The sequence below is a fragment of the Aedes albopictus genome, chromosome 2 (assembly GCF_035046485.1).
Source record: "Aedes albopictus strain Foshan chromosome 2, AalbF5, whole genome shotgun sequence".
NCBI lineage: Eukaryota > Metazoa > Arthropoda > Insecta > Diptera > Culicidae > Aedes > Aedes albopictus.
In genome coordinates this window covers 516,166,750-516,180,541 of record NC_085137.1, presented here as the reverse complement: position 1 = coordinate 516,180,541, position 13,792 = coordinate 516,166,750, and the positions used below count along the sequence as shown (strand labels likewise).

Sequence of the window (13,792 nt, the reverse complement as noted above, 5' to 3'; positions counted from 1 at the left end):
AAATTAATATCGCCTCGTTATGTCGCTTGTTTGAGGGAGACGAAGCTCCGGAAGCGGCGCGTTTGGTCTGCTCGGTTCCATGTAGGTATATCTAGGTAGTAAAGTGAAAACGCGAAGAAATGGCTCACTTCAAAATGGTTGAAAGCTTAGTCTGATCGTAAACATTTCAGTAAATGCAGATTGATACATAAACATAGTTCATGTAAGCACATACAAACAGACGTAACACTTGCGAAATTTGCATCGATCACGCTTTTAACGATCATTTTAATTTTTCATAGTTGTGGCTTTTGTAGTAAACACGTCTGTTTCAGATTTAAACTAATACAACAATGACATTTATTTCTCATCATCCAAAGCCCAGCCTACTACATCTCTCCTTAACTTTCAATAAAATTGAAATAGTGTGTAATGCGTTGAGTAATGACTGTATCGATGAAACCTATTATAATGTTATATGCAAGTACAATTGCTCGCTAATGATTTATATACAGCTTGTGTTATCACTATTTGCTATGCTAGGAAACTGATTTCGGAATCTTGTATTGAAATAATTGATAACCGTCAGCTGACCTCTCCAGAAATTCGTGCTTGCAAAGCTAGCCTTTATCAGTATCATCCTTCAGGTTGGAATGGTAGTCTTGCGTACCTAGACAATTAAAGCATATATCAGAAAAGTAATTTTCAAAACAAAATGACATTTAAATACTTATCCTTCCGCATTACTTTTTTTTTTCTTCATCATCCGGTGAACATCTTACCTCTGTTATTTCAATTAAACAGTTTTGTTATTCCTTTGGCCCTCTAATCGGAGATTTCGTATATCATTGATAATTTGCATCAAAACCTAGAATAGTTGAAGTATTAAATATCAAGTGTTATCTTTATATATTCCAGTATCCCTGTACCAGAAAATAAATTGAAGATCAATTAACTTCCTTTATTTATTGGTAGACTGGACTGCCAAATGGACTGAGATGAATCTCCTACATTTGGTCTTCTCTAATGCAGACTGAAACATCAAGTTTCCTTTGCGTTTCCCTTTATCATAGATGGATTGAAGTCTCAATTCCTTCATCTCATGATAGACTGGAATGCCAAATGGACTGAGAAGATTCTCCTACATCTGGTCTTTTCTTTTGCAGACTGAAACTCTAAGTTTCCTTTGCGTTTCCCTTTATCATAGATGGACTGAACTCTCAATTCCTTCATCTCATGATAGACTGGAATGCCAAATGGACTGAGAAGATTCTCCTACATCTGGTCTTTTCTTTTGCAGACTGAAACTCTAAGTTTCCTTTGCGTTTCCCTTTATCATAGATGGACTGAATTCTCAATTCCTTCATCTCATGATAGACTGGAATGCCAAATGGACTGAGAAGATTCTCCTACATCTGATCTTCTCTAATGCAGACTGAAACATCAAGTTTCCTTTGTGTTTCCCTTTATCATAGATGGACTGAAGTCTCACTTCCTTCATCTCATGATAGACTGGAATGCCAAATGGACTGAGAAGATTCTCCTACATCTGGTCTTTTCTTTTGCATTTCATTTTATCTCTTTTGTGGAAGACTTAATATTACGGCAAATGCACTAGGCCTGCTCCATATTTGGTAGAGAACGCTTTCGAATCAGAGTATAGAGAATTTCCTAGAATTCACAATCCTCTCCATTACTTGTTTCTTTTGTGCGCTCCAAATTGATTATAGGATAACATTATCCGCTTTATTTGAATTCCGATCAGAACATACGTAATGTTCTTTACGCATCGAGCTACGATTTCAACAAATGTTTCCTGATTCAGGCATAAGAAACACTCACTCAATTATGTTTCTACTTTGGTCGAGCAAATTCTTTCTGCCTATCGCGTTCTCTATTTTATCGCTAATCAATGGCAGAAGAAAGACGTCGAATGACTTAAGTAAATTTGAATGCCAAAACCGAACAACACATATTGACATTTTGAGTCTGTTGTTTTGGTTTGGAACATTCATCTAGCATTATTGATTGGTTTTAACACCAAAATAAGCTCTTCATAATCGTAATGAAACTTTCAACGACACTGGGGATGCGTTTTATTTTAAATCGACTAAATTCCATTCAGGTTCGAGGGAAACCTATGTAAGGATTATCATACCGATACCCATGTCAAGCTGATTCATTCCCATACTCTCTATGCTTCGTATGTTCGTTTCAGTGTACTATCATTTGCGCATTATTCAAATTGCGTTCATTCTCGGTGCTCTGTTTTCTTACTTAATATTTTGCAGTTGCCTTTCTTTCGATGTTTCATATTACTAGCGTTTATTTAGGTGAGTGAGTTTGTTTTCTACTACTTGTCCTGAACTTCGTATAAACCCGTGATATTGAATGTTGCTTCTACAACAATTCGCGCTGCCAACTTCCAGTCAGCATCTCAGAATCATCGAGACGAATCAAGTATCACATCTATTGCTGTTTGTATTAGTGTGATCGGAGAAACGTCAGACGCCCTTCAGCTGATTGGCTGGCGACGACTCTGACGATGGTTTCACCCGGGATGTATTCATTTTGTCTTATTCGGTAGGGTGCAAAATTGACAATATGGTTTGAAATTTTTTTTTTTTTCATATGGTGTATAGTGTATAATTTGAAACACCAGTATTTTTGTTATAGGATTATATGTATCCTCTTGATCTGTTAAGCTTAGGTGTAGAGCTATTTCTAACAGTTGAAGATTATAAACATTTCTTCAATGGGATTACAATTTAAATTCTAAACAGATAAACATGATCTTTATCACATGGATTTTAAGTTTATACATTTCTTCTGCAACATTACAGCATTATTCATTGATTTAACGAAATAGAGAGTTAACATTTAATTGGACACGTAAGTTATCATTAGATAGATTGCATACTAACCAACACAAACATTCAAGCAACGCTTTAAAGTACAGAGAATATATTGATGGAACAGAATTTTTCGGGTGTGAGTCTATTACGGGATAACATCTGCAATACTGTGGTTATACTTTTGACATAGTGCAACCAATGATACAACTATAGTCTAGTCTGTAACTGCTCAAATGGTTTCTTCCCATTTGATTGAACGAATGCATCATTTAACAATACCACCAACCCTTGTCCTTGTGAGATTATATTCAAACTTCATAACAAAGTTTATGAAACAAATGTCTTTTCCTAGCAGAACCCAACTTCTTTTCTTTTTTTTTAAGCTCCTCATTGTACTAGCTTGAAGCGGTTTTTAAGTTTCGTTTTCACTATCGCTTGAATGTTGAACTGTTGGGTTCTTATACTGTAATCAAGAATTTATTGAACTTCAATCTTGACTCTTACATGCATTGTAGCTATGTATCAAAATTGGTTGGTATTGAATTTATATAATTGCATATTTATATATAAACATGAACTCGAAGTCCCTTTGAGTCAACAAAACTCACGAACGGATGAACCAATCAGGATGACTCTTGCATGGTTTGATCTGTATTTATGGTGGCTGTTTTATAAGATAAAAATTACAAAAATCAACTAAAAGCAAAAATAATTATGAAATTACTGGACTTGTAATGACCGGCGAAATTTAAAAACAATCGCAATAAAACCAATCTAGTGTGCGTTGCTAGAATGATCCGACAACAACTGTCAAACTACCACAACCAAATGGCACAACGTCTGTCGGGACAGCTAGTTATTTAAATATTTGTATAGCATTGTCCAAATTGAATTCTTATACCTAACAATAAAACCTCTTGTAATGTATCCAAAGTTATACAAGAACTTATAACCTTAGAAGATGTCAACATCCATGCGTATATTAAACAACAGCTGCAGCCGTAGTGCTAAATGGAAAGCTATCCTTCGCGACCCTTCCACTTCAACTGAACGATAAACGATGGACTATTTTCCATAATATGAGCACGATTCACATATTGTGTGCAATGATTGTTTCACTCAATTTAAAATAGTTAGAAATTTTCCATCACAAACCTCCATAGTCCATATCTCAAATCTCACATTATTTAAAAGTAATTTCATACCTGTTCAAATGCCCATCAACTAGACCAAACTTTCCTTTCCGTGTGGGTTAAACTACGCGTACTCCTTTGGCAGCTTACGTCAGTCCTGTTCCCTTTGGTAACTCCAACTCCTGGAGTGATACAATTTCTTCACATGGTCCGAAATCCGTCTTCTTCCTCCAGATCAAGTATCCTCCTTCATCTTTATGGTTTCTGAATCTTTCTTTTTATGTCTGCTTTTGAATCCTCAGTCGCCAATGTAGTAAACACGTCTGTTTCAGATTTAAACTAATACAACAATGACATTTATTTCTCATCATCCAAAGCCCAGCCTACTACAGCTTTCACAACCAGAGGCGCGCGCATCGTTTTTCTATGCGTTTGACGTTTCACACTAGCGCCTTCTGTTGACGATATTGCACAACACAGTGAAACGTGCAACTTTTCCAGCAGGTGTTGGTAGTGTGAACTGGGCGATGGATTTCCATGAAAATAGTTCAAGGTGTTACGTCTGTTTGTCTGTGATGTAAGTCTGCGATCAACTGAAACCTCATTCGACTTACACCTATTACATATCATGGTGCTAATCCATTTTGTATGTGAGTTTCATTGTTCTAGTTTGTTGGGCATATTCGGAAAATCCAATAAAGTTCAGACTATTTCATGTTCCTTCTAGATTATTCCCTACGTTCGCTTTCCAAAACTGAAGAAAGTCGAGTAACACATATAGATTGTTGAAGTGGGTATACCGTTCCGTCTTTCCGCTTTCGCTTAGCTATTGTGCTTCTCGCGAAGTCTGTCAAGAGGATACTATATGGTAGGTATTATCTCCAGCTTAAGGAAGCCCCTCTTTGTTAGTGTTACACTCGAATGGTACACTCGTTGTCGCCGTCGTAGTCGTCACCGTATGTGTGTGCGTGGTGTTAAGCGGTTCTATTTTTCTTCTCCGGTCCGTTTACTAATCAGCGAAAAAGGTCGGACTGTCTTCCTACTATGAGATGAAAAACCGGAAGCCATCGTCACCGTCGTCGTCGACGAGGGCGATTTCTGACGGTAGTAATTTTCCATTTCCGGGCATCCAGCTTCGGCTAATAATTTATGACAGCCAAAACGAAGCGAAGGATAAATAAAATTAAAACATGTTAGCGTAGTGAGCGTAGGAGGCGATTTGTACCATCGTAGGTGGCTACGACGAAACGTGAAGAAGCGATGTCCTTGCTTCAACAGCGGGTTGCTCTGATCCCATTTCTTTTTCGCCGAGACTGCTGTGATTTAGAACAGCAGGACACGAATGGATTAGGCGAACGCACGGAGATGGAGCCTCTGCTGAGCACACATTTGCTGACAAAGTTGTCAGGTTGAATGGATTTACAACGTGTGCCCTTTTTTCAGTAATGGTCGGATTTACAACTACATTCTCTAGAACGAGACAGGTTACTCAGCGGGAAAATGATCCCCAGTTGAATCAAAATTCCCCATTCGTACTGTAAGTTTAATCTTAACGGTTATCCTCCAACAACAATCACGTGCCCCAACTTCGCGAACGAGCGTGTCAATAGTTGGCGCCCTCTATCTCGGTGAGAAACTCGCGACGCAACTAAATTAATTCATTACGTTTTATGAAAATGCCGGGAACGGGCGGCGAAGAAGCTGAAAGTGCTACCTTTATCCAGTCGCCATACGATCCGGACTGCCAACTATAGTAATTAGCTACACTTTGGACAATTACTATCGTCTCGTACTTACCCCGTGTTTGAGGCAATGGTAGGCAAGGAGCATTTACCTTGAAAGAAAATGAACCGGAGAACGGTAGAACCGAGAATCAGATAAAATTTAAACTGCTCATCTCGGTAGCTACTCACCGGAAGGAGTTCCAGGAGCAGCACAAGACAAGAACAAACGTTTACTTGAAATTTGCATATTTACAGTGTAGCGGCAAGTCTTGGGTTGCCATGGTAGCGCCCTGGCCACTACTGAGGTGCTGGTTCAGAGAGCATTCTGCATTCAAATCGAAGCAACCCACGGGGCAGGAGTGGAAAGGGAAATTTGAAAAATTAAAGTAAATAATATGAAGGCGGAGATCGTTTTTCGGGTGAACTTTGTTTACGAGGTGGGTTTGATGGAAACTATGGAAAAGTGAATATTTTCTGTTGAATTATAATGTGATGGATGCATTCCAATGAAATTGAAATAAAAATTAGAAAGTGATGCGCTTTCACGTTTTTTGTTGTTGAATACTAGTGAAAGGTTACTCAAGGTTTCCCTTAACTGAACTTATTTCTCTCAAATACATTTTTTTTGGTGGAAACTGACGTGCAATTGGTATCAATTATAAGAAAACATCATAACAAAAAGCCAACAAACTGCCTTATAAAATTCCTTCTTTTTCCACAAGTTTTCTTGACAACTGATAAAGAAAGGAAAAAAAGATCGTAGCAGGCTATGCGCGCGAGCGGCTGCCATTTCAAAACTGTAAAATTTGGTGACACTGATGCTGGATGTTCGGCAAACGCAAATGGAAATCAATGATTTCGTCTCGAGAGTACTGGAATTCGAGTAATTTGGTGTGTTTGTTCCTCCATATCGTTTTGGTGCTTAAACGTTGACCAAACGTATCCTTTGAACTTAACTCTACCACTAACACCATCCAAATTCCCGTGACACCTAGGCCAAAAAGGACGTTTCATAGTATTCAGATTAAGAGGCCACGTAGATTTCTTGGGGGGAGAGGGAGGGGTCTGACCAAAGTTTACGCTCCATACCAATATTTTTTTCGTATGGACAAAAGTCTACGAGAAGGGAGGGGGGTCTGAGATGACCAAATTTTGGTCTGCGTGGGGACCAAATCTCGACCTTTGGAGAATTGTGTCAATCTAGTCTTAGAGTCAGTGATCAGTTCCATAGCTCTGTGCTTTAGTAACGGATTGGAAGGAGGCAACCCTCATAACAGCGAACTATGACTGCCCCTCGTACGAATTTGTGTGAATTGCGTAATGTTAATGCTAGAACCGCTGTGAGAATTCATGTTGGAATCACTGGAAACGATCGTGCAAGGATCAATAATGATATCACTGAAGAAATTCCTGAAGACATTTCAGTGCACTAAGGGCCAGAATCGCAATCTTGCGGAACTAAATTAATTACTCCAAAACGAAGCATTTTCGACACATGGTGTCTTCGACAAAGTTGTTTGACATCAGCAGAGGCATCTATTGCTAAGAACGTAGTAGTTCGCAACTCGTCCGAATAGGTGGCGTCACCATCTAACTTCTTTGTTTTACGTCCTAGACACTTGAGGTCTTTGGCAAAGTTGTTTATTTTCGCAAAATAAACAACTCTTTCTCAGACGTCAAAATTCCACAGCCTACTGTTTTAGAGTTATTTAAAAAATAAAAACCAATCAATGAACAAACAGTTTTTTAACCTAATTTTGACATTTTTACCAGAAACCATGTGAGTTCATTTTTTTCCAAATGCATATGTGTCAAACCAAATACATTGTACGGGAATATGTTGAATATTATCATAAAAAATAAAAAAAAAATAAAAATACAAATTCGTAAAAACAGTGTGAATTTCATGCCTTAATATCTCGCAAAGCGCAAAAAATCGCAACTTCAAATTTTCAGCAAATACGAAGCAATACACCTAAACCTTATTTTACGTCCACTATTGGCTTAGCGAAATAAAATTCTACTGCCAAAATAATAATCAATATAGACATTTTTATATTTTTGTACATTTCTCCTAATCACGGAGATGTTTTAAAAAATAAAAAAATGTTGAGTTCGTTCATTGTCTTGGCGGTAGAATTTTTTATCGCTTAGCCAAGCATGGACGTAAAAAAAGGACGAGGTGTACTAAGTGAACATACTGACAAAAATTTGGAGAGGTATTTTTTTGTGTTTTTTAGATAATAGCTTTTTAGTAACAGTATAAATATAAGTAGTGCCAGCATGTAACTTTTTACTGTTACATATTAGACAGTTTATGTCTTCGAAAAAGTTGTTCATTTTGAGGAAGTAGGCCTCGCCGCGATCGGACGTGATTTTGTTTTGCCTGTCACGGTTTTTTTCGCTCTCCCGTTTTGTGCGGTTTTTGTGATAATTTGGCTAGAGCTACGCCATCCGGAGGTTTTAAGCATATGATTTGCGGAAGTCGTTTGGCACAATGGTTGTGTTGCAGTTTTGGAGTTCTAATCTCCAAATTGAAGATTTTCGTGTTGTGATTGTGGCCGGAAGGACTTGATATCGTTATTCCGCTAGTGACTGATTTGGTTATACGTCGCGAACAAGCGGACACCCACTTTGTATGCCGCATCGTATGCTTCTGCCAATGCTGTTAAGCTTTATTTTCTTGGTGTTAAAATTTTAAATCAGAACAGTGTGTTAGTGCATTGACTTGTAGTCTTGTGCTATCCAAAAAACATTGAGAACATTCGTACAACAACTATGCGCGCGGGTGTTGATCGTTTTTGTGGCGTGACATTTTTCAAGCAGTTATCAGCAGCATCCCACATCGAGAGGAACCTGGCTCAGATAAGACGATCATCAAATGGATATAAAACGACAAACTTGGTGAGGACGTTTCATGCTTCATATTTCTCTATTGCATATTGTATATTTTGAACCATATAATTGCAAATATCTCGGAGCGTTTGGTACGGTATGTCCACGCATCCTTCCTCCCCTGTAGATTCGAGAAGTAATTCGATGCTAAACGAAAGTTTATTATAGTCGAAGAATTTCAAAGAATCATCTCTGCGGTAAACGCTACGCAGTAGGCCTGGCCGCTTTGACGCTTGTGTCATATCTTTGATATGCTGCAAGCATCAATATTGACAAGAAAAATAATTGGGCGTAATCTAACCCGGTTATTTTCCAGGATGCTTTCTTGTACTGGCTGCGTATGCGTTAGATTAGATTAGATTAGATTAGAAAAAGTTGTTCATTTTGACTAAATAAACAACCCTTTCTTAGACGTCAAAATTCCACGGCCTACTGTTTTCGAATTATTTCATATAAACTAGATTATATTGACAAAAAATGACTCTAAAACACATTTTGATGCAATAGTATGAACTATTTTTATTGTTTTTACTTTTACGATACATAGTAGGTCATGAACATGTCAGTTTCGTGGAGCTTGAGTTTCACAATCTTCTATCAACGTCCTTTCCATCCAGGAACAGATCCACGAGCTTTCGACAAGATATTTCGCGCTCTAGAATTTAAAATGATTGACAAAATAGATTAAGCTTAAAGCATTTTGAAAATGACATGCAAAAAAATTAAAGATATCTTGACCCATGCTGACAATAGTAAACTGACATTTGCCTACTATGTATCGTAAAAGTAAAACAATAAAAATAGTTCATACAATTGCATCAAAAAGTGTTTTATAGTCATTTTTTATCAATATAATCTAGTTTATATGCAATAATTCGAAAACAGTAGGCCGTGGAATTTTGACGTCTAAGAAAGAGTTGTTTATTTAGTCAAAATGATCAACTTTTTCGAAGACATAAACTCTCTAATGTGTAACAGTAAAAAGTTACATGCTGGCACTACTTATATTTATACTGTTACTAAAAAGCTATTATCTCAAAAACACAAAAAATACCTCTCCAAATTTTTGGCAGTATGTTCACCTAGTATTGCTTCGTATTTGCTGAAAATTTGAAGTTGCGATTTTTTGCGCTTTGCGAGATATTAAGGCAAGAAATTCACACTGTTTTTTCGAATTTGTATTTTTTTTTTTTTTTTTTGATAATATTCAACATATTCCCGTGTTTGGTTTGACATATATGCATTAGGAAAAAAATAAATTCACATGGTTTCTGGTAAAAATGTAAAAATTAGCTTAAAAAACTGATTGGTTTTTTCATTGATTGGTTTTTATTTTTTAAATAACTCTAAAACAGTAGGCTGTGGAATTTTGACGTCTGAGAAAGAGTTGTTTATTTTGCCAAAATAATAATTGGGTTTGAGAAATCTTATGCGCCGTACAAAAATTTTTGGGTTCTCATACAAAAAATCTTACAAGGGGGGAGGGGGTGTCGGAAAATCGCAAAAATTCCCTTACGTAATTAATGGACAGTCCCTTAGTGCAGTGGTAATTCTCAATGGAATCCCTATAGTAATTCCTTAAGAAATTTCTGGAATACCTGTAAAAATTCCTTAAGGAATCCCTAGAGAAATTTCTTATTTAATATCTGGAGAAATTTTGATGATTTTTTCGAATAAATTCATGGAAGACTTTCTAAATTTCTGAAGAAATTCTAGGAGGAATATCTTGAAGACTCCCCAGAGGAATTGTTTTTAGAAGCCCTGGAAGCATAAGAAATCCGTGAAAGATTTTCTGAAAAAAATGTATTGGACGATTTCCTAAGAGAGCAAACTTGGGAAATGATCCAAATATTGATTTTCTTAAGAAATTCTTGGAGAAATTTCTAAAGGAATCTCTAAAGGACATTTTAATAAATTCCAGGAGAATTTCCACAAGTAATCCTTGTAAAACTTGCTGAAAGAAACACTGAAGAAATCCATTAAAAAGATTTAAGTGAAATTTTGGAAAAAAAACAAGAGGAATCTTTAGAAGATGTTTAGAAAGGATGAGGAAAAATATTTTGAGCAATCCATGGAAGGTTTTCTAATAGAAAACCTGTGAATATTCCTTAACAAAGTATTTTTGAGAGGAATTCCTGGAGAATTTTCTAATAGGGTTCGTTTGCATATTACGCTACACATACAAAATATAAAAATTCTCAAAACAAAAGTTGTTACGTGAGGAAGGGAGTCTAAAATGCGGAAATTTGGCGTTACGTAATATGCGAATCAACCTTAATGGTATATTTGGAGCAATTTTGGAGAATACATAGAATATTTGTCGTGGAGCGGCCTGAGATCGAATCCCAGGTGTGGGTTCTTTCTTCGAAGGGGAAAGGTCCTGGTCCTGAGATGAGCTAGCATCGCATTTAAAATCTCGTTCTAAAAGAAAAATGGTGAAAAATTATCGAAAACATACACCGGAGGGATTTCTTGAGGCATCTCTGATTGATTTTCTTAAGAAATCGTTGAATGAAGTTCTATAAGAAGCTCTGGAGGAATTTCTTAAAAAATATTAAAACTTTTGTAAAGTAATCGCTGGAAAAATTTCTGAAGGAGTTTTCTTAGTAAATTTCGAAGGAAAAACTGAAAAATCCTAGGAATCACTGCAGGTATTCGGCTTCTGAAAGAACCCGTGGAAGTTCTTTCTAAAAAATAAGAGAAATTTCCGATGAAATCTCTAAATAAACTTCTGAGAAAAAATCAAGAGGAATTCCAGAAAAAAATCATGGAAGAACATTAAAGCAACTAATGGTTGATTTTTTATCAGAATTTCTAGACCAATTTCTGAAGGAACCTATGGAGAAAATTTTCGACTGCGCCCCTGAAGCTCTTATGCAAACTATTGAGTGTTTTTTTTTTAAATAGAATCCTTTCTTAGGATTGTTTATTGTGTAACGTCCAATCTGGAAAAGAGGCTGAGCCTCACCGAACAGCTACTTACCTGCTCTACCGGTCTACAATCAATCATCAATATAATCATTTAATGCCAAGTTAGAGCTAACTTATCTAGATATAACATTTCAATCATCAGGGGTTACAATCTATCATTTTAATAGTTTTCTGATGAATGCTCTGAAAAACTGGATGAATTTTTTAAAAAATTTCTGAGATAATCGTGGAAAGGTTTTATGAAGGATCTTTTGAAGTGATTTTTGAATGACTACTTGGAAAAACTGTTGAAAGAATGTCTACAGGGTCTGCAGAATATCTGGAGGGTTGAAAAAAAAAACAATAACAGAAATTGAAGGAAATTTAAGATTTCTTAGAATCCATGCTTTCTTTTAAGACTGCACGGCTTAAAAATCAATATTTCGAAACTGTTTCATATTGTTCCTCTCATTGAATCACTGGAGGCTTTTCTTTAGGGATTTCTGGAAGTATATCTGAAAGAAACTGCTAAGAAAATTCTGAAAAAAAAACTTTGGAAGAATTCCATTAGGTATCAGTGACATACGGATAAAGGGAAGATATTCCAAAGGAATACGTGGAAAAATTCTCTGAAGGATATATGCATTTCTGATCACTGAAAAATTCATGCGGGAGTCTATGGAAGATTTTTTTTTTTAAAGAATCCAGAGAATATTTCTGAAGGCATCTATGAGCAATTTCGGGTGGAATTCACGGACTTTTCTTTGAAGAAGTTTTTAAAGTTTCTGAAGAAATGACTGGAGGAATGTCTTAATGAATGCTTAGATTTTTCTGGAAGACTTTCTTGAGCAATTTCTCAAAAATTCCCTAGAGGATTTTTTAAATTTCTTCAGAAAACTTTGGAGGAATTTCATAAAGTAATCTATAGAAGTCTTTGTAATGGAATCCTTGGAATTATTTCTGAGATGAATTTCTGATAGGATTCCGAGAAGAGCTTCTGGAGCCAAATAGTTTTACCACTGTGGCCGTAACATCGGCCTCGAATACGTTTGTTATGCTCGGTTTCACCGCCGGGGTCATATTGACCCCTCCGGCTCCAAAGAGTTAAGGAAACTTCGTTTTTTTTAAATCAAATCCATGGAGGAATCACTGGAAGAATCTAAAGAGGAATCTTGGAAGTAATCTATGCAACATTTTTAAGAAGGCCTTGAGAACTTTCTGGAGGAATTGATTTCTTGGAAAATTGGTGAAAATTGTAAAATGAATCTCTGGAAGTTTTTCTGACAGAATTGGGGATTATCTAACAGGAGGAAATTCGCGTCAATTAGAGCAACGCGGTGCGCGGAAGATTCGGAAGTTCACTTGCTGGGAGTTAGCTGGACGGCTCGAAAAGTAACACGGCTAAGGAAGCCTACCCCATGCCGGGGCCCGTGGCATAGTTGGTTACACGTTCGCTTCATATGCGGATGGTCATGGGTTTGATTCCCAGCCCCGGCACTTGCAATTTTTCGTCAGTTGCTCTTCCCCCTGAGAGTGGCTGACACTGACCCTCTTCTGAGCCCTCTTCGGCTCAAACAGACCCGGATTCCTGGACATCGATGAAATGCAACTCATAATGGACCCCCAATCGGACTGGTAAAGGAACAACAGCAACCCATCCACATCCTCGTGCTCTTCATTCTACCACGAATAGAGTAGAGCAGTGAAAGCAGCACGTAGGCAACCAGTTGGATATAGTAGAATATAATAGCATACATCTAGGCGCTGTACACAGTGTAAGTGCAGCTGTCAATTGTAATCGCTCACGTAGTGTCCTAGTGGACAATAGAGCTGTAAAAATTAGGTTAAGCGATTAAGAATAAAAAAAGGAAGCCTCCCGATAAAATTTTTTTTAGTCATCAAAAAAAAACTACAAGCGGCTCTTAGAACCGTCATAAACCCAAATTGAAAGGAATTAGGTTTTACGATGGCTCTAACAACCTCTACACGACTTCTTCGTCATCAAAATGTTACTTGGTTTCCGACAAATGTTCGTAGGGTGGCCAGGTTTTTGTCACGAGATAACAACCATCATGTTGTATTCCGAGGGTTCCCAGTGAATTTAGCTTACCCTGCTACAACAAATCATCAAGTAGATCATTCTCTTTTGGTATGATTGCACAGCCATAGGTTATCCTTAATATCCCTTCATGATAGGCTTTTCGGTCAAGCGATGTAATACTATTTTATCCGACGTTTCGACACTTGGTTTGGGCCTTCTTCAGGGAAGTTATAGGGAGACCGGTACGTTTTTGTC

The 13,792-nt window shown here is 37.1% G+C and overlaps 1 long non-coding RNA gene across 1 annotated transcript; it reads right to left on the bottom strand.

The window, feature by feature from the left end:
• Positions 1-308: 308 nt before the first annotated feature.
• LOC134287535 (uncharacterized) lies at positions 309-3,206 on the bottom strand. The gene is made up of 2 exons (XR_009997362.1): positions 762-3,206; positions 309-649 (listed from the first exon to the last, which is right to left on the bottom strand). It is a non-coding gene; the product is annotated as an uncharacterized LOC134287535 (long non-coding RNA).
• Positions 3,207-13,792: the final 10,586 nt, after the last annotated feature.